Raw genomic sequence first — 21,024 nt, forward strand, 5'->3', positions numbered from 1 at the left:
CCCATGAGCAAGTTCTTTTTTTCTTCTTCTTTTTTCTTTTCTTGAGACTGGGTCTCACTCTGTTACCCAGGCTGGAGCACAGTGGCACAATCACAGCTCACTGCAGCCTCGACCTCCCGTGCTCAAGTGATCCCCCATTTCAGCCTCCCGAATAGCTGGGACTACAGGCACGCACCACCATGCCTGGCTATTTTTGTATTTTTTGTAGAGACAGGGTTTTGCCATGTTGCCCAGGCTGGTCTCAAACTCCTGGCCTCAAGGGATCCACTTCCCTCAGCCTCCCAAATATGAGCAAGTTCTTATTCTCTTTTTTTTAAGAAGAGACAAGTCTCAGCACTATTAAGTAACTGATTCAAAGCATACAGCAGGTAAATGGTACATTAAGCAGTTCTGTCTGATTTCAAGGTCTGTATGCTTAACCTTTATCTACACCATGACCAGGTACTTTTAACCTCTTGCTTCAGGACACCCTAATATCTCAGTTCCACTGTTGCAGCAGAAGTCAGGATTCCACATCTCATCAATTCTGTGGATGTTACTGTTTCTGACAAAGAATTTTCATCATCATCTAGCCTTATAGGTGTATGATGGGATCATAAAGATCAGTTAATAATCATTTATTAGGGGGCATGACAACAATGGTCTGGCAGACAAGTGGCTCAGGAAAGAAAGTGCTCAGCACCACCCATTCGCTTCTCTCACAGTAAAGGAAGTTTTAATACTAAGAGTAAGCTCTAAGAAGAAAAAATCATTTTTCTCCAGTTGGGAAACAGTTTTAGTACCCTTAATTTATTTTTAAATGTGCATTAACTTTTTTTGTTAAGAATGCTGCCTTCTTAATTGGATAGTATGGTCTCCTCGGAGCCTTCCTGTGGCCCACTCAGAAGAATCACATATTCCTGTGAAATAGATCCTGAATGCTAAGAATCAAACAGCCTTGCAGACCTCAACAGAGATGCCAAGGATTCACGCCTAAGCCAGAAGTGGTAAGTCTATCCCAAACTAGCCATTTGAAAGTATATGGAACTTACACGATTTTTCTCAGCAAATGCAGTATTGCACTTTCAGTTCTTTCAGTGGGTCTGATATAACAGGTATTAGTTATTACTCCTGCTGAGGTGTGTCTCCACACTGCCCAGTACAACATTATCTTCCTCATTATCTGCTTTCTACAACATTATCTGTCTGCCTCAATCATCCCATCCACAAAATGGGGTTAATAATATTAGCCCTCGTTTATCTTGAACAAATGCAGCTGGGGAAAATGAGAATATAAATTAAATTGCCTGCTGCTCCTTGGAAGAAAGTTGCCTTAGAAACACAGGCTTATTATTTCTCCATAGAAAAAGCTAAATATATTAGGGTTTGCACAATGTTGCTAGCTGTGATTTTGCTCTTTTTTAACCCTAGGCAGAAGGACTACATTAACTCCAGTCCCTAGGTGAACCTTTTATTCCATTTTCCACTGGAGGAAAAAAAGTAACTTTGCAAAGAAAAGAAAGAAAAAAAATGTAGTATTCCCAAACCTCATTTACGGAACATTCTGTTCTCCAAATTACAGCACAGCAAGCAGGCAAGTGGGAACTTTTAGAATCCTGCATCCAAGCCGGTTCCACACAGCACCCACTAATACAAAATGGCTTTAATTACTTTAATATAAATCCTGGAAATGTGCAGATGGATTGTAATAATTATGCAAAACTGCGATGGTCCTTTATAGAAACACAGATCTTGCTAGCTTAAAAGAGAATGAAAGGAACACAAGTTCAACACAATATGTCAGGAAGCATATCTCCTAAGAAGTCCTGTATTTCAAATGCCAAGCTGTACGTTTCATCTGATGTGGCAGTTGTTATGGAAACTATGCTTTTTGATTGAATAGCAGAATAAATACCTACCTAAAATCAGCATGACGGTCTAGTGCATAAATTAAGAACTCCCCAAGACAACAATTACTTGGAGTTCTTCCTTGAGATAAATTAAAAAAAAACACATACATACATACATACATACATACATACATACATACATACATATATATCCACAATTTAATAAGAGTTTAAATTTTTCTGAACTGAATATTCTTCCTCACCTAGAACAGTCAAACCTGCTTCACAGTGTGTATGGGTGTGACTATGTTTTCGTCCCTCAAACACACTCACTTGCACCCTTACACACTTAAGGCTTAGTGAATGAAAAGATCTAATGCTTTGCCAACAAGGCCATTTTTTTAATAAAAGTCACATTTCTTCATTTTCTTCCTAAATTGGTATAGGAGGAACCTTGGGAAATGAATGGTCGGTTATTACTGTGATTTTTAAATCAAGTGGGTCATATATAAATGTGGCAAAATTCCTAGGCATAAGAGAAAGGTCAGTTAAACATGGTTTTTATGTTTTCATGAGTCTGACATTAGACTGTTGCTGATGTCTATTGATATTAACGACCTTTCATGAATCATAATACAAATACTTCTGTCTTTCCATGTAGATATAATTCGCCGATTTGCTGACTTAATTAAAGGCTCATTGCATAAAATATGAAATAAAACATATTGAGGTTTGTTTTCCTCTTTCACATTTTACATGGAATGATATGCCAAGGAAGAAGTGTGAGTGCAACAGGCACCCATATCACAAACTTCTCCATAATGGGCATGCATTCGCCCATTGGATCAACATCTTTCAATTTATTAGCATGACAAAGGACACAATTATTTTGGATATGCCTGAATGCAATTTTCATTAACTTTGCAATGATTTATTAACAAAAGTGTCAGGAATGTAATAAAAGCAGCAGGACTCCTCAAAATGCCAAAATAAAAAAAAAATGAAGAATACAGCAGAATTTCCCAACACGCCTTACGGCATCAGGTCAATAAGGTTGCCTGATTCCATCAAAAGCATCACCATGGTGAGTGAACTCTGCAATTAACAAAGAGTAAGCACAAAAAATGCTAATATCTCATTTGAATGTAATTATGCACAGATTACTGTTCACTGGAACAAGAAAAGGGATTTTAATTGTCATCCAAAGTTACATGCAAACCCTGGATTCTAGTTAACTTTTTTTTCTTTTTTTAGTTGGGGAGTTCATATGAGAATAAAGCATGCAGTTCACAAATTCTTATGTTCAGGGACATTGTAAAAGGCACTGTCTTTGTTTAAGGGATACAACTTGCAAAGTTTTAAAATAACATCATTCCATGTATGTTGGCAAGGTTAGTTTGTAATAAGTTTCACCATCGTTTGCATTTTAATACTATTTGATCTCATTTACATGTTTAAATTTGTTCCTGTAATAAAATTCATTAGTATGTTTATCATAACCACATAATGAATATAGCCCTTATGTAAAATAAAAAATTGAAAGTACATTAGAGACATTACAAGCTGTTTGAAATTACTGTGCTTTGCATATTATACCTTATTAATTAAATTATAAATTATTTATTTATGTATTTCTTTAATCAGGGGCAAGCACTAGAACAATATTATATTAGTATAAGAAACACAATACAACTCAAAGCTAAATCACACGTGGGCCAGTTTTATGTACAGAGGCATGCAGATCCATTTTGCCATGGGGTGGCAAATGCCACTCCCCCTGCTGTGCATCAAGGGATGCAAAATAGCTGTTTAAAGGGGAGTGGAGAGCGGAGGGAATAAATGTTTCTTGTGCAAGTTAAAAACTTCACTTGTTAGTATAATACCTCCCTTTGCCTTCTTCTTTTATTAGTATAATTAGATCAGATATGCAGATGGAAGCAAAGAGCAAATCATTATAGGAGTTAATACCATGTCCATTTTATTTGGAGTCCATGAGAAAGGAAAAGTAATCTTTTCTATTATTTCCTTTTTTCTTTTGTTTCTTTTGTCAGCAGTGATAGAGAATATAAATCAGGGAGAGAGAGAAGAAAAGAGAAGAAAAAAATCAATTGGAAAAGAGTCCAATATTTAGGAAAACAGCACTAACTTCATTTTTCTTATTTATTTTTTAAGGTAATTATTTTAAAATATGCAGAATATCTGTGATCTCCTTCTATGTTTATAGGACTTCCCGAACTGTTTTAAGCTATTTTCTAATCCCTGGTTTGAGTACACTGGTTTGACTACAGGCTCAGCCTATCTATACTTAGTAAATTTGATGGTTTTGGTAACCAATTACTTCCGTCTAAATTGTCAAATATGAACTTTGCCTAGGGCCTTCAACCATTGAAGAAATTTGGAGATGGAGGGTAGGGAGGGGAGGATCATTCAATGAACACCCCTGTTGTGGCAAGTGCATGGTTTTATAGCCAAAGAGATCTGTATTTTAGTCAAAGCAGTTTCCTCTCCTTCCAAATAAGGGATAATCCCATATCACAGAGTTGTGATGTTGTTTTGAGGACTAAATAAGATTAGTATTCGTAAAGGACTTACCAGGGTACCTACATGGTAGCTGTTCAATCAATTTTAATTTCAGGTCTATTTTCACTAAGGAACACAATAGAACTTTATACCAGAATGTCCTTCTCAGAATTGCACAAGCCTGCATGGTATGCTGGAGCTTATTTTTAATAGATGTCAGTCTGTGATACAGGGAAACACAAGCTAAATACACTAAGTCCCCATATAACTTTACGGATGGGTTCTTGGAAACGTTGACTTCAAGTAAAATGATATATAATGAAACCAACTTTCCCACAGGCTAATTGATAAAAAACAAGAGTTAAATTCCTACAGCATATTTCTGGTCACAAAACATCACCTAACTTGTAAATAAATTGCCCAAAACACTTCTGATATTAAATGTGGAAATAAATGTGAGTTCTACAAACATTTAAGAAAAAATAAAAACAAGTAAGATAATGATTTACCCGCTTATTCCAGTTCAGTCATGGATGGCCAGGGCCCATCACAGCAGCTCAGGGGGTGTGGTGGGAACCAGCCCTGGCCAGGATGCCATCTCATGGCAGGGCACACTCACATACACACCTACACTCGCTCACATCAGGACCACTTAGACACGTCCACTCTCCACATGTACACAGCTTTCAGATGTGGAGGAAACAAGCACCTGGAGAAAACATTCACAGACAAGGCGAGAACATGCAACTCCACACAGACAGTGGTCCCGGATAGGAATCCTTTTTTTTTTTTTTCTCATCAACATTATAATGAAATAATGTTGAACAAAATGTTATTCAAGGACCTATTGTACTGAGATTAATCTTCACAGCAAACAGTAAGAGACCAATATATGTTATGAAGATTTTCCTAAATAAAAATTATTTTATTTTCTTTGTCTGTTTTAGGTTAGTGTGCAATTCCTTCCCATTTCACAGTTTATATAATTTGGTAAATAGCAGAAGAGAACAGAGGTGGGGGCACCAGTATCATTAAGAGAAAATAGCAGAATGCGGAGAGGTCCACCACTGTGAGTGTTTCTGGTTTCTAATTTAATAGGGTCTGTGGCAGATTGCTAAGACTCAGACATATCTGTATTCACCTCTTTTTGGCACCCAACTAAACCACCTTTCTGGGCTACTCCTGCAGTTAGATACAGCCACACAGCTGAGTTCTAGCCAAGCAGATAGGTATCTGCATGTACAGAAATGAAAGGTGCTATTTCTAGGCTTTGCATATAAAAACTCTTACCAGTCCGCCATGCTATTTCCTTGTCGTCTATCCTCAGTGTCAGGATAGAAAGGATCCCACCAAGAACACTGAGTCTTTGGGAGACAGAGTGGGATGGACCACTGGGTGGAAAGAATGTGGGTCCCCAAATGACAGAGAAGGGAAGCACCCCTCCCTGCATTCTATTATAATTGGACTACATCAAGGAGTAACAAAACTTTGCCATGTTGTGTTATTCAATGGTGAATTTAGACTTCTTCTTACAAACGTCAGGCTATCCTGACTAGAATGAGGTCATAAGGCAAGGTGAGCGGTTTTAGTTTTTCTGAGAATCTTCATTAGAAATAGAATTCTAGATATAATTAATTTGATTTGCATCAGAAAAGAAGATGCCCTAAAATCATTTTCAAAGTTTTAAATAAAAATTGACAAAGATAATATAATCCCATAATCTAATATAATACATAATCTTATATTATTTTGTTAAAAGAATGTGATTCTTTTAACAAAGGAGTTTCTTCTAGGACCATAAGTGTTTTATAAAGTAATAAATGATTACTATGCATGACTATATATTGTGTTTTCAAGCAGCACTCTCTATATAACTACAGAACATGAAAATTAACACTTGTAGAAGAAATAAACTAATACATATAGATGTTCATTATAGAGAAATTAGTTTCACTCAACAAAAGGTTTCATCAAAACATGATTCCACTCAGTATGCTGTGTTTTCCTGAGGGCAAATTTCCAACCTAAATGCTTCATTAGCAAATAATCATGACACTCTGAGCTTTGTGCTCCTTCTGAACTGGGGAAATGTGAGTGGGCCACATGTAAAGGATGGATATAGAGACATGCTGAACACAAAAGCTCTGAAATCACTAAGTAAAATGAAAACATATGCATGCTATAAACCCACGCACATAGACCAACATGGATGCCACATGGGAAAACAATGTCAACAGAGAGGAGAAGCAAAATTGAGTATTATTACATTTCGAATAATTCAATAGGTAAAGAATCTCCAGATGGTCTAATATTCTATCATTCGCTATGTTGATCAACACATTTTTAAAAATCTTAAAATATCACTTGCATCTGTCAATATTAGACACTTTTTGTAATCTGTGTGCATTTTTTTCAGTGTTTATTTAAGCATCTAAATAGCCTGTTGGTTATGAGCCTATTAGCATGAGGTTAAAAGTTCTTCAAGGGCAAAGACCTAAAGGTCCATCAAGTTTGCTTAACTTGCTTACATAATAGCACCTCGCAATCCAGATGGTCTATTAATAAACACTTGTGAAGACAAGAATTATGGTATACTCATGAGGAGAGAAAATACAAGATATGGCTTAGTTCAAGTGAAGGTATGCTCCGAAACTGTTTTAAATCAAGAAATAGAGACTATAGCCAATAGATACAGAATGACAAGTCTTTAGAAGAAATGAAGTAAACACATAATCACATGGTAACATGGTTTGACTATGTCCTCACCCAAATATCATCTTGAATTGTAGCTCCCATAATTCCCACAGGACCCAGTGGGAGGTATTTGAATCATGGGGGCAAGTTTTTCCTGTGCTGTTCTTGTGATAGTGGATAAGTCTCACGAGATCTGATAGTTTTATAAAGCGTAGTTCCCCTGCACAAGCTCTTCCCTGCCACCATGTAAGATGTGCCTTTGCTCTTCCTTCACCTTTAGCCATGATTGTAAGGCCTCCCCAGCCATGTGGAACTATGAGTTCATTAAACCTCTTTTTCTTTATAAATTACCCAGTCTCGGGTACGTCTTTATTAGCAGCATGAGAACAGACTAACACACATGCACATAACAAATAATCTACTATCTGGATGCTACTTATATCTAGCTATCTATAAAAAAATGGCATGAGACTGTTAGAAGGTGAAAGAAAAAGAGAAAAGTAGGACAACTCATATGTTTGTTAAACACCTATTGTGTAACAAGTGCTCTCCTTCCCACAACCCCATGGAAACATATCTTTTCAAAGTCTGTAATCCCAGCACTTTGGGAGGCCAAGGCAAGGCTAATTACTTGAGGTCGGGAGTTTGAGACCAACCTGGCCAACATAGTGAAAGCCTGTCTCTACTAAAAACACAAAAATTAGTCAGGTATAGTGGCGGGCACCTGTAATCCCAGCTACTTGGGAGGCTGAGGCACGAGAATCGCTTGAACCCGGGAGGAGGAGGTTGCAGTGAGCTGAGATCATGCCACTGCACTCCAGCCTGGGTGATAGAGTGAGACTCAGTGTCAAGAACAAAAAAAAAAAAAGGATCAGCGACTTCTCATGGTTTTCCATATTCAGCCTGCACCTCTCCGCTGAGCCCCAAACCAACACATTTGCTAAACTTCCAGCTCATAGTTTCACTGGAATATCCTATAGGCTTCTCAAATTTTAATACAGGTTAACTCAACTTGGATCTTCCTGCCTCCCCACACCTGTTTCTGCCACAGATTGAATAACAACTCCTTTTCTCCAGTTTCTCGGGCCAAAAAATATCTAAATCCTTGACTCATCTCTTTTCTCACACTCCACATCCAATCCAACAGCAAATCCTGCAGAATCTGACTACTCTTCTCACACCTCCGCTGACACGAAACTGCAGAGGGAGTTCCCCTTTTGAAAACAGAATTAGATCTTGTTATTCTCTTACTCAAAACTTCCAACAGGTTTCCATCATTTTAAGATAAAAACCAGAGTCCTTAAAATAACCCACAAGGTCCAGCATGATCTGGCCTCACAGGCACCTCCCTGACTTTCTTTTCCTCTGGTCTCCTTGCCCACTTATTCCACTTTGGCCATCCAGGCCTTTGGCATCTAAATGCCAAGCACTCTTCTGCCTCAGGCCCCTTGCACTTGCTGTTTCCCTGCCTTGAACACTGTTCCCAGTGAGACTTCTGTTCAAATGCTATCTTTTTGGTGACCTTACTTAAAATTACCATCTCTCCACCTGGCACCTTAGCCTCCCCTATTCTTCCCCCCGCCTTTTTTTTTTTTTTTTTTTTTTTTGGCTTTTTCTCCATAGCATATATTACATTTATTTGCTTATTTTCTGTCGTCTCTTATTAAAATGCAAGCTATATGAGAAATATTTTTCTATTTCGTTTTCTGCTATATTTCCAGAGATAAGAAATCCAAAAATATGTGTTAATATTCATGCTTGGGAGGATTATATTATTTTACTTAATTCAAATGGACACTTGGAGTTAGTAATTATCTCACTTAATAGTTTAAAAAGTTTAGGCTCAGAAAGAATAAAAAATTGTAGGAAGAATAAAAAAGGTAGGAAGAGGCAGATGGATGTCTCCATCAATGTCTCTTTGATATATTTGCTATCTTTTGGGACACCTTGTTTCTGTCATACCACCTACCTTTACATAAAACATACTACACCTTATTTACTTATAGCCTTCTTGGGCTCTAAAGTCTGAGATGAGTCAAGTATTTTGTTATCGTTTTGATTTTTTCTCTTTCCCTAATCCATTTCATTGGGTTTTGGGTCTTATTCAAGTTTTAAAATGATTGTATCTAAAATTGAAATAATGTTATATCAAATTTTTTCTAAAGTATTTCCTTCAAAGTTTACATATTATCTAACCAGAAACAGATGCATGGATGTGAACCAACTTCCCAGAGTATATCTGAAATTTATAAAACATTTCCTTTGGTTTCATGCTATAAGAAAAAAAAGTTTGAAAAATAAGTTTCATGGGCTGATCATAATTTGGAAATTTTCCAATCTTCCTATACTGATATAATTAATTTTCATCTAACAAACACATAAAAGAAAAAAGAAAGAAAAGTTATATTGAATATTGGCAATGAAAAAATTAAAAATAATAAAAAAGAGAAGGAGAAAGAAGGGAGGAGAGTTGAGGGTAGGGATAGGGAAGTAGGAAAAGAAGAAGGAAAAGAAGAATTAAAGGGAGGAGAGAAAGAGAGGCAGGGAGGAAAAGAGACAGGAAAAGATGAAGGCCAAGAATGTTCTGCTTTACAAATGGGTAATAATTATGCTTATTCACATTGGCTTCCCAAAAGTTAGAGAAAATTTAAAGAGTTTTCCAAATAGATTTGGGAACCTTTATAGACTATAATTCAATTCTGAGAGCAATTTACAGTTGAGACTATATGCAGAAGTGAATTCAAAAGCCAAGACTTCATGCCCAGAAAAATAAACTGTTTCATTGATCTAATTTAGTTTTCCAAATAAAACACACACACACATTCGACAGACATTTAAGTTAAACCACCTTGATTACTGGGAATTTCCGCAGTTTCTTATGATTCTCAAATTGGCATCCCTTATCATTAACTTATTGGATATTATTCTGTGGATTCACCCTGTTAAATTTAGAGATGAAAATTAATTTCTTAAGCCTAGATGTTTACAAAAATTAAAGGTAATTTTTCCTATAAAAAAGGTGCAGAAGTAATATACCTGCTGCTATCTTATAAATGTTAAGTTTAATATATGTAAAAACCTGCTGCAATGAGTATGTTTAAGTCAGGAGGGTGAGTTTGAAGCAATATATATTCCTCTTACAAAAGCCAGTTGCTTCTAAAGTGATCAAACATAAGATGTTAAAGCTTAACACATAATAAAAAACAAAATCTTAGCAAAGTTTCACATCAAAATAACAACTGCGGTTAAAACTTCTAAAATTTGACAGTGATTTTTCAATTCTCAAAAAGAGGTAGGTGAGAAGATACCAATTCTGATTCATCTCATTTGCCTCTAATCATTTTGCATTCGTGCTGCATAAAGTGTAGAACATGGACCAGCCGCGCCAGCTTCCATTGGGAGCTTCTGAGAAATGCAGAATGTTGGGGCCACCCCAGACCTGCTAAACCAGACTCTGCATTTTATCAGGGTCCCCAAGAGATTCACATGCACATTAGTCTGAGAAGCATTATACACACTACTGTGCAAAGTATTTTGTTTAAACAAGTTATAAAAATTAAAATACTAATTGGACTAATAAGAAGAAACAAAAATAGGGCACAGGAATAGATACTGCAGAACTAATCTATTTGGGAAGAGACTATTCAACTTAGGGTCTCTCATTTCATTTAGGGAAGAAATGCAAATGGAAACCTGTATGAAGCAGGTATGGCAACTAGAACACTGACTCACCTAGTCTGAAAGCAGTGTTTTTGAGCTCTGCCAAGAGGACTGCCATTATCACCTCAACAGAAATAATTTCATTCTCAAGTCTAACATTTAAATGATATAAGACTCCAATTTAATTAGGACAACAATGTGAAGCCAGCTCAAATAAAAAGCAAGAACAATTTTCTAATGGATTTAAATTGCGAGCTTGTGACAGACTATGACAGATGACATATTTACTTTTCATGGGAGCTAAACGAATATCTCAGATAAAATATGAGCTAAAAACACAGCAAATTTGGAATTAATTAATCCATTGACAACATTTTTTTTGAAAAACACTTTCTCTTATAAAGGAAAATAGATCTGTAAAGCTGAACAGTTAGTTAAAATGGCAACATTTAATACATTATTGGAGCTTAGTAACAAGTTGGGAATTTAACCTTTCTTCAGAAATTGAAGATGCTCTAATCAGAATTAGCCAGGTGCATACAGAGGTCAAACATCGTGCTGAAGTTTCACTAAATAGCTTCTATCTGGCCTCTGATCACAAATGCTTCAGATCCCAGGCTTTGACATCTCAGTGACTTCAGTATTATGGCTAGGCAGCTGCCACTTATTTCATTTTCAATGCATCCAGCTTTTGCATGCCTCGACTAGGGGCCTTTTGGCAAAATGTTTAATCAATTCATCATCTAGCATTTTGTCTTCCTTATCATGGCCTTCGTTTCGTCAAGAAATAGAAAATTCAAATATGACTGTAGAAACTGAGTGGAAAATGAGAATGTAAGTGTACACATGCTTGAAGACATCACGGTGAACTAATGACTAATTACTGTGCAATTGAATACTAATGGAGAGATTCATGAAATCAACATGAACAGGAAATGAACTCAATATGGCCAATGGTTCTACAATTAAAATCAAATAAATGCCTAGTAATAGAAAGAACTTCAAAGATATTACTACAACCAGATAATTATTCTTCGGGTTACACTATACTAAAAAATAAACACAATGCTAGGTAGAGGTATCCAGCTTGATATCTTTTGAAAAGTTAATGTGCATCTGAAATGTGAATTATAGTATTGTAATTATCTTCAAATTAAAGTACGTAAAACTAGTTCAATGGCAAGTCACTTATTAAAGCAAATCAGATCAACATGAATTTCAGGAAGGAGACTTGAGAGGTTACTTTCTAGGACCGTTTAATTAATTAATTGTCGCTCTGAATACTTAACTCTTTGAGTCTTAGCAGTCCAGTCAGAAAATTTTCAATAGAAAGCAAGTTTAGGGATTGAGAAAAAACACCAAACAAACAAACACATTTTAAAAACATTAACCTTTAATGCATAAAGAGCTAGTGACAATGTATAAGAATTGATTAATAAATTTTACAACCACTCTTTTAAAAAATTGAATGTATGTTTCCTTTAGTTCTATTTCATTTACTTTCCTTTCCACAATCCAATGGGCTGAGTGAGGCAGATTGAAATAAACTGCAATATTTTCTCTTGAAATATCTACTCACTTATAAGCTGTGGATCTAATCAAGGACCTAATAAGTCCATAATGGTACATTTGCTTCCCAGGAGAAACCACTGTTTCTTGTCATTCCAGAAAATACCCCCTTGCAAGGTGCAACCAAGAGCCACAGATTCACTGCAACAGTCTAATAATTTGATTGGAGCCCTAAGGCAGGGATAACTTAAATTACAATTAGAGAGCCCTCACACTGGTGCTAACATCTGTGTACTGAACCACTGTATACTGATTAAAGGTTTTTAAAAGAGAACTAAGTACTTCCCACATTAGAGATGAGTCTAATTGTAATGGCCCTCATCCTTGGTATGTAATACTTCAACATTCCCTGCTGAGCTTCCTGCTTGTGAGTCCAAAGAATGCACATCCTGGATAATAACTGTCTTGAAAATGTCCAATAAATTGCTCAGGTGTAAATGGGCGGAAGGGCAGAGCCCTGGGAAGAGAAAGAAAGCACTGTTCATTTCATCACTCTTCCTGTGCCTATTTTCCCCGAGTTTGTAGCTGCATAGTTGAGGTGTTTTTGTTTTCGTTTTTCCATTAAAAGAGTGATTCTAAGTAGAGGGTCAGAACTCAGAGAAATTGCCATGGGGGCACCAATTAATGAAAGTTAAAATGAACGAGGACACACACACTGCATCCCTCAGTGTCCTCCCTGCCTTGTTATTAAATGAATCGTGCATGCAAGGAGAACAGAGTTAGAAGAAAGCAGAGCCACCGAGCTCTCCCCCCACGCCCTAACCACTTCTCTCCTTCCCCCTCCATTCATTAGGGCCTTTTTCAAACACATGGCTGCTGCAGATGTCCCTGAGAGAACATTTTGTTTCCCCCCTGCATCCAGGCTCAAACACCTGGGCTCTGACATGACGTCCAGTGGAGGCTATTTTCTTTCTCCTTTTTTAAACTTTCCTTTTATTTGGTTTGCATACAAGGCTAATAATGAGGTTTAAAAAACTATACACAATCAGTATACAATTACACTCATCGGGAGCCTGACATGTAATTTCTGATAAACCCATATAACTATGAACAGCAAAAGGAACCACAGAGCGCACACAATGTGTGGGGTCATCAGAACACAATGCCAACACAATCTCTGCGTCATGTCTTGTTGCATAGTATTAATCAGTGCAAACATTGTTTGGGAAATGAGAGGGGAGAGAAAGAGCAGTTTCCCAGCTGCTAGTGCTTTGCCATCAAATCTGATAGTCAGTTCCATGGAATATAAGAAACTTCAGTAATACAGCTTAGGACCAAATAATGACTCTTGAAGAGAGACTACTTAAATTATTCAAAATGGAATCAAATAATAAATCCTTATATATAATCCCAACTTTCCTGATAATTTCACATCAGACATTTCTTCAGCAATTCGTATATTTTCATAAATTTAGAAAATGTATTTGCATCTTTAACAAGCCACAATAGGCGGGTACTGAACATCCACATTATCTAAATGATCAGTGTTACTGGTTAGTTAATTGCTACAATTTTGATTTATTTCAAATTTTTGATTTCTATATGTTGAAACATAATTATTTTTCTGTTGATTGTTATAGGTAAAGGACACGATAAGGTTTCATTAAGAAAGAATTATCCAGGACCACAAGATGACAGGCTGGGTCACTAGGGAGCACAATGCAATACTATTGTCAATACTATTGATATGTCTTAGGAAAAGTGAGTCTGGGAAATGCAGAAATGTCATAAGCTTTGTTTTACCTTCATTTTAATAGAGCATAGCATGACCTATATGGGAGGGGTTGACTACTTCAATTAGGTTTATGCTATTTTCAATAGGACTTCCAATCAGTGCATTTAGCTGGAAAGCAATTCCTGGCTTTATTATTACTGTTGTCATCCTTAAAATGTGTTCTATTTATTTTTTTAATTCACCAGGAGGGGCAAAGGGAAGATGGGAGCAATAAAGAAAAAGGAGCCAGTAACATGCCCTTAGGGACCAATAGCAAAAGGAGAAGAATCATAGGGGAAGAGAGATAGGAGATGAAAATGAAAGACGTATCTTATTAAACCATCATAATTAAGAAGTAATAGGTATTCATAAAGAGACCCATGCCCAACGGCCTGAAGATGTCTACAGTAGCAAGGGCCAGTGTTTTCTAATAAGTAATAATTAACAAATAATCCACATTAAAAAGCAAATGGGACCCCACAAGAATGAGAAGGCAGAAATCTGTCTTCTTAGAACTCCCCCCTCTCCCATAGGTTAGTGGGAACAGACCTAAACTGAAACACTAAAGAAAAGGAAAATTGGTGACCTCTTTTCAACAACAAGTAAATTCTGACACACACAGAGGTAAAAAGCATTTGATAACAGAGCACCTCATTCCCATCACCTGTGGCTTAAATACGGGATGGTGCCAGCTCTGAACCCTGAGATTACAAAGGCTGCCAGAGATCCAAGGGAATCGGGACCTGATGATGAAACTGACCCCACATTATTTATTTCGGCACAACACAGGAATTACTTGGATGGATTTTCCCTTAGCTCCTGCACTTTTTAAGTTAGCTGGACCTAAGACAAGTCTGAAGGGAAGGAGGAATACATTTGGTCCTTGGACACCCCCTAGTGTCTGTACTAGCACGAAAACCACTCGCAGGTATATCCCTTCCTTTCCTGCTATCCGGAACAAGAGGGCCAAGATTGGCTCCTCAAGGCGGAAGTCTCAGGACTGAAGCCTCGACGGAAATCTACTTTCCTCTCAGGTCAGGAGTCCAAGTGTCAAGACTGGCAACCCCTTTTGGATACTTTCTAGAATTTCTGTTTGCCAGTAACTTCGTCTCAATGTGTTGCAGTTTGTCTCAAGAAAATATGAAAAATTATAGGTGGAGCCAGGAGGGGCCTATAATTTGCTTCAAAAAAAGAAAAAACAAAAAAGAATTTCAGTCAATATACTAGATGCAAAATGAAAAGGGAAATGGAAGAAAATCTATTTCAGAGAATATATGGTAGTTTGTCTTTCTATAGATAACTTGTGAGTGTTTGAATAAGCATTGTGATGTATTTATGTTTACCCATGTGATTGGATGTGAATACTGAATAAAGTCTGGGAAGACTGCTTGCCACTTCTCTCAGTCAGCGGTTCTTTGAGCAATATTTCATTTGTGTAATGAAGATATAATTTAAAAGTGGCTTGGAAAAGCTTTAGTGTAAGCGCCTTTGAAACTTCCCATACAAATTGTATGTGACTTCCTTTCCATCTAGGTAAATAAATTGTGTGTGTATGTGTGTGTGTATCCCAGGATATCTGTGGACTAGACTTCTGTGTTAAAATATTGCTAAAATTATGAAGTATTAAAATGAGTTTTATCCACTGTCATCTCAAAAGTATAAATGTCCCAGACTGTCATTACTATGTTTGGCTGTTGTAATCACCCAAATCTGCCCCAATGCTGACCACAGTTCTAAGGAAAGCATCCCTACATATGCAAGTTACAACAAGTCATATATAGTTTTTTCTAGCATAACGCTTTTGCTCAACTGTTTTCAGGAAGCAGTCCATCATTCTATTAAATTTTGAAGCATATATTATGGCAATATAAAATACTTTTCCTTACTGCATCTGAGAGGGTTGTACTGGAATTTATGCAAGGTCTGACCTTCACAGAATCACACAACTTTAGAGGCCAAGAGTCCTGAGGGAACACCTAATTCACATTCTTATTTAAGGAATGCAGAGTTCAAAGTGATTTCATGACTTCCTCAGAGCCATGTGGCCAAGCTGCCAAGGAAGTTCTGCACCCAGCCCATTTTGGGTCACTGATATTTCTAAGCGTAAAATTCTTTAGGAGGAGCCTGATAGACATGAAGATGTCATCTGTGGCTAGACATGGGAAGCCTGACTGCAACATGGGCACCCTCCATGTTAGGGACACATCTTCTGAAAGGAGAGGGTGTCCCAGGCAGCTCCTACAGTCCCCAGGGAAAGTGTGATTGTGGACCCACGGGCTCTTCTGTCTTTGATTTTTCATCCATGACTCATACATGAGGCTTGCACTGTAGAAAGAGAGGAAAGAAACTAGAGAAGAAATGTCAGAAACATCTTGTGCGCCCCCCACCACCACCACCACCACCACCGCACCCCAAGTGTGTGAATGAAACTGTTTTGTTCCTTCCTCAGCAGGAAATGCTACTGTTTTAAATACCAAACAAAGATAGTGCTTGCTTCTGGTTACAGCCCACACAAAATAAACTTACTTTTAAAAAGAAATCTTGGCATATGGTAACAAAACCTATATAATTCTCTTGATCTTTAATCTCTATGCCAATGTCTGTTTTACAGATTATGGCCTCAGCCCCTGACAAATCTGCTTAGTGAATTTTTGGCTGACAAATCTGGCAACACAAACGCTGTCTGAAATACATTCAAAAGGCTAAACATTTTCATAATAGCTACTTTACATAGCCTAGTAGGTTTCCCTTTAGGACACCAATTAGATTTTTTTTTTAAAGTGACAGTGTTAATTTTTATGATTATACACAGAACTAAGATTTTTATTTAATACACTGGGCCTTCTTCTAATGCTTTTCAAGGGGATCGACCACTTTGCCAACAGACGGGTGTTACAGCAGGGGTGATTATAGTAATTTTTCATGTAATTGGGAGTCACCATTTGGTTGCTATCTTTCACATGCTTGTTGACTCATCATATAATCCTTTATAATGGGGGTTTGTTTTATGTCACAGGAACGTGCCAAGCAGCCGGGAAATAACAAACAGAGGAACCTCCCGGCTGGTAGGGACCGTGAGCATTTTTAACATCTGCCCAGTTTTTTAGACTGCCAAAATTTTTATTTAATAGCAGTGACCAAACACTGAGAGAAGGGTTTTGGAGGATTGGTGAAGAATCTATGTTTTCTCTCAAGAGAAGATGTCTTTTAAAAACAGACACTATTACATACTGCAGAGAGCACAGTTTTTAAAAGATAAGAAGGTGTAAGCAGTCATTAGAAATATGAGAGTCCCTTTGCCCCTTCCCCTAAAGTCAAGAATTTCAGCCCAAAACAAATGCAGCATGTTGTCCCATGGGTTCACTTATCACAATTTTACTTTTCATCTCATCTTTTGAATCCCATCAGTTAACATAGTGCTTTAATGGAACGAATATATGACCAGAGGTTGCATGCCAATATTAGATGCTGCATAGAGATCAGAGCTGGAAATTGAGACTCCTAAGTTCTTAGCCCAGCTTTGTCATCTTGGGAGAGTCCTGTGAACATAATTAGGGCTCAAATTCCCTTCACATTAAAAGCAAAGAGGAACACTACTATGATTCCTGAGTTTCCCTAAGAAAAAAGTAAAAATAAATAACAGAGTAAGTCTGAAAATATTTCTTGAGTTAAAACACTAAATACTAGGCCTTACAGTTTGACTTGAGATGATAGTTTCTATTAACACTTTGCCATCTGTGAACCAGTAAGGTTGGCAAAGCCATCTATAATGTACATTCTATCTGACTGAGTGCATATTTCCTTTGGAGTTTTCCAAGAGTATTGGAACAAAGTTGCTCATTTTTATGAAAAGTATCTGATGAAAGTCTTGTTATTTGTTTATAACAGGTTCAAAGAAATTACTTATTTCAACTTATTGGGAACTGCTTTTTATTCCATTTAAGACCATGACCAATGACAGCCAGGCTGTCTAAAGACAACAGCTAAAGTTAGATCAACTGGACCCAACTCTAGAATATTGACTTGATGCAGAACCTAAATTTGCTTTTTAATTTAACTATCTAAATATTATTTCATAATGGAAGCACAACATTAAATATGTCAATTTTTTCTTAGTTCCTAAGATCTGAGATAAAGGTAGTTTGCCTCAATAACTATGTGTTAAAAACTAGCCATAATATGAATTAACCCTAAGTTAGTTATCTTCAACAAATCCTACACAGTTATATGTTATATTTTTAAATAAATAAACATAAGATACAGTTACAAATAAAACATCAGATATGATTATAAATAAAAGCCTAAAACACAAACCATTTATTTAACCAAGTTTAACTCTTATGACACCAAAAATGAATACAAAATGAAATTATCCTATTACACAAATGAGTATGTGTCATGTATTTTCAGACTGCTGCTTAACCATAATTATTTCCAGCATTTAATTTCATATACTCACTGCTTCCAAAGGCCATTAGTAATATAGGTTTCTGATAGAAGCTAGCCAAATAGCAGGCCATCAAAGAAGATAGTTGGTAAAATTCATATCTATGTTTATCTAATAATGACTTAAGAAACTAAAAATAAAGGCAGAAGCCATGAAACAATTTCCTTTATAGCAATTAAAACTGTAAATAAACAAACAGATAACTTTATACTCTGTAGGAACTCCTAAACATTGAAGACACTTTACTTGAGTATTCATATCTGTCCAGTGCTATAGAAATAAATAAGTAAATTATCCATGTATACATAAGGCTTCCAGAAGCAGTATTAGAAGTTCATTTTATGAATTACAATCAACTTTTAATTTATACCAAAGGGAAAAAATCCTTTTGTTAAGTTCAGTTTTACTATTTAGATTTAGAAAACACTGCAGTGATAGTGACTTTTATCCCACTCCTAATGTTCATGACTACAGAATCCACAACATACCAAATTAAAAACCCAGCTTACAGATGATATGCCATTCCTTTCCCCAACAGAGGAAAATATTTTCTCAACAGAATCATATTTAGAAATATAAATATGCAACATTCTCTTTTCTTTCACAGCTTTACCTTGTTAGGTACGCACATTTCCTTCTGATGAACTACTTGTATCCAGCCAAATGACACTGATCAAATTATAGAGCAAAAAAATTATGTACTCTTTGTCACATTTCTTTATTACAGAGCTAACAACTTATTTAATTCCATTAATGAATGTGGTTCAGTAACAGTTTATCATTTTCCTCTTTATTTTTTAAAACTGAGAAAAAGAGGGAGGTTCACAGAGACAACAGTGTATTAGGATTGATGTATTCTCTAGTTTTCCTCTTGAGTTTAAAATCATAAACTATTCACTAATGTGAATTCTTAAGAGCAGCCTGTCAGATCCATTGTGATAATTAATATAATGGCATACTGTACATGCCACTGTTGTTAAGGCTGTTATCTTGGTGACTGCTGTAGTTTCTGACAATGCTATTTATAACATTACTATGTTGATAATGATACTAACAAACAAGTTAAACACAAACAACACAACGTACTTTGCACTATACATACTGCAATAAAGTGAATTTCCTGGCCAGAAGTTGATAATCTAAATTGTGAATGACACCCACAGTACTTGTCTTCAGAGCATCTAAATATTGGATATAAGTGAGGCTTTGCCAAAAAAGTACTGGGAAGCCAGTTTATGTAATAGCGCTTCAGATACAAATTGGAAGTTGGAGGATTTTATGAAGATTCAAAACGGAGAAATCTTTGTTGAGATGAGACCAGTGTGAGTTGAGAAGTTAGTGAAAAGCGAAGATTTAGACTGTTAGAATATCAAAAAAAGTATATATTTTAGCAGTAACAAAGCAATAATTGGAAAGAAACTTTATTTCCCTAAACTTTTTCTGAGTACAAATGCAATATATTTAATTTTAGTAAGTGGACAATACAGAATACTATAAAGAAGAAAATGAAAAAGCGTATGTAACACTATCGATGGGTAATTTAAATTTTCAGTTATTTATTTTGTAATAGGGAAGAATCCTAATTAGATAAACACTTTAGGTGCTTTTCAAACATTGCGTCACAACCCATTGATGGAAGGTACATCAGTTTGGGGGTTTATGATCAGCATCCTTTATTACAATACAGTGGGAGATTGTATTGTATGATGGAAGTTTTTCATAAAACTTTTATTCATACTTGCAGGTTTACCGTTGTGATATAAAACATAATTCTAAGTGTGGGCTGCAGACAAGATACTGAAATTAACTGTCAAAAGACTTCGATTTTCACGATTTTAGTTGATTTATTTGAAAAGGAGAAAGGTGCCGGGCATGATGGCTCACACCTGTAATTCCAGCACTTTGGGAGGCCAAGGTGAGAGAATTGCATGAGCCCAGGAGTTCAAGGCCAGCCTCAGCAACATAGCAAGATGCCATCTCTACAAAAATTTAAAATATTAGCCAGGCATGGTGGCATATGCCTGTACTCCCAGCTACTTGGAAGGCTGACATAGGTGGATCGCTTGCAGCCAGGAGGTCGAGGCAGCAGTGAGCCATGATCACAACACTGCACTCCAGCCTGGGTGACAAAGCGAGACTCTGTCTCAAAAATAAATAAATTAAATAAATAAATAAAAGGAAGGAATTTGTATAGCATTCTAATAATAAGACATATTTTGTAATAAACTTAGTCTTGATAAGAAATACCTTTAAGCTGGGAGTAGTGACTCAAGCCTGTAATCCCAGGACTTTGGGAGGCCGAGGTGAGCAGATCACCTGAGCTCAGGAGTTCAAGACTAGCCTGGCCAACATGGTGAAACCCTGTTTCTACTAAAAATACAAAATCTTAGCTGGGCGTGTTGGTGGGCGCCTGTAATCCCAGCTACCTAGGAGGCTGAGGCAGAAGAATCACTTGAAAGCGGGAGGCAAAGTTTGCAGTGAGCCAAGATCGCACCACTGCACTCCAGCCTGGGCAACAAGAGCAAAACTCTGTCTAAAAAAGGAAGGAAGGAAGGAAGGAAGGAAGGAAGGAAGGAAGGAAGGAAGGAGGG

Source organism: Rhinopithecus bieti, unplaced genomic scaffold (assembly GCF_001698545.2).
Source record: "Rhinopithecus bieti isolate Rb0 unplaced genomic scaffold, ASM169854v2 scaffold_30775, whole genome shotgun sequence".
NCBI lineage: Eukaryota > Metazoa > Chordata > Mammalia > Primates > Cercopithecidae > Rhinopithecus > Rhinopithecus bieti.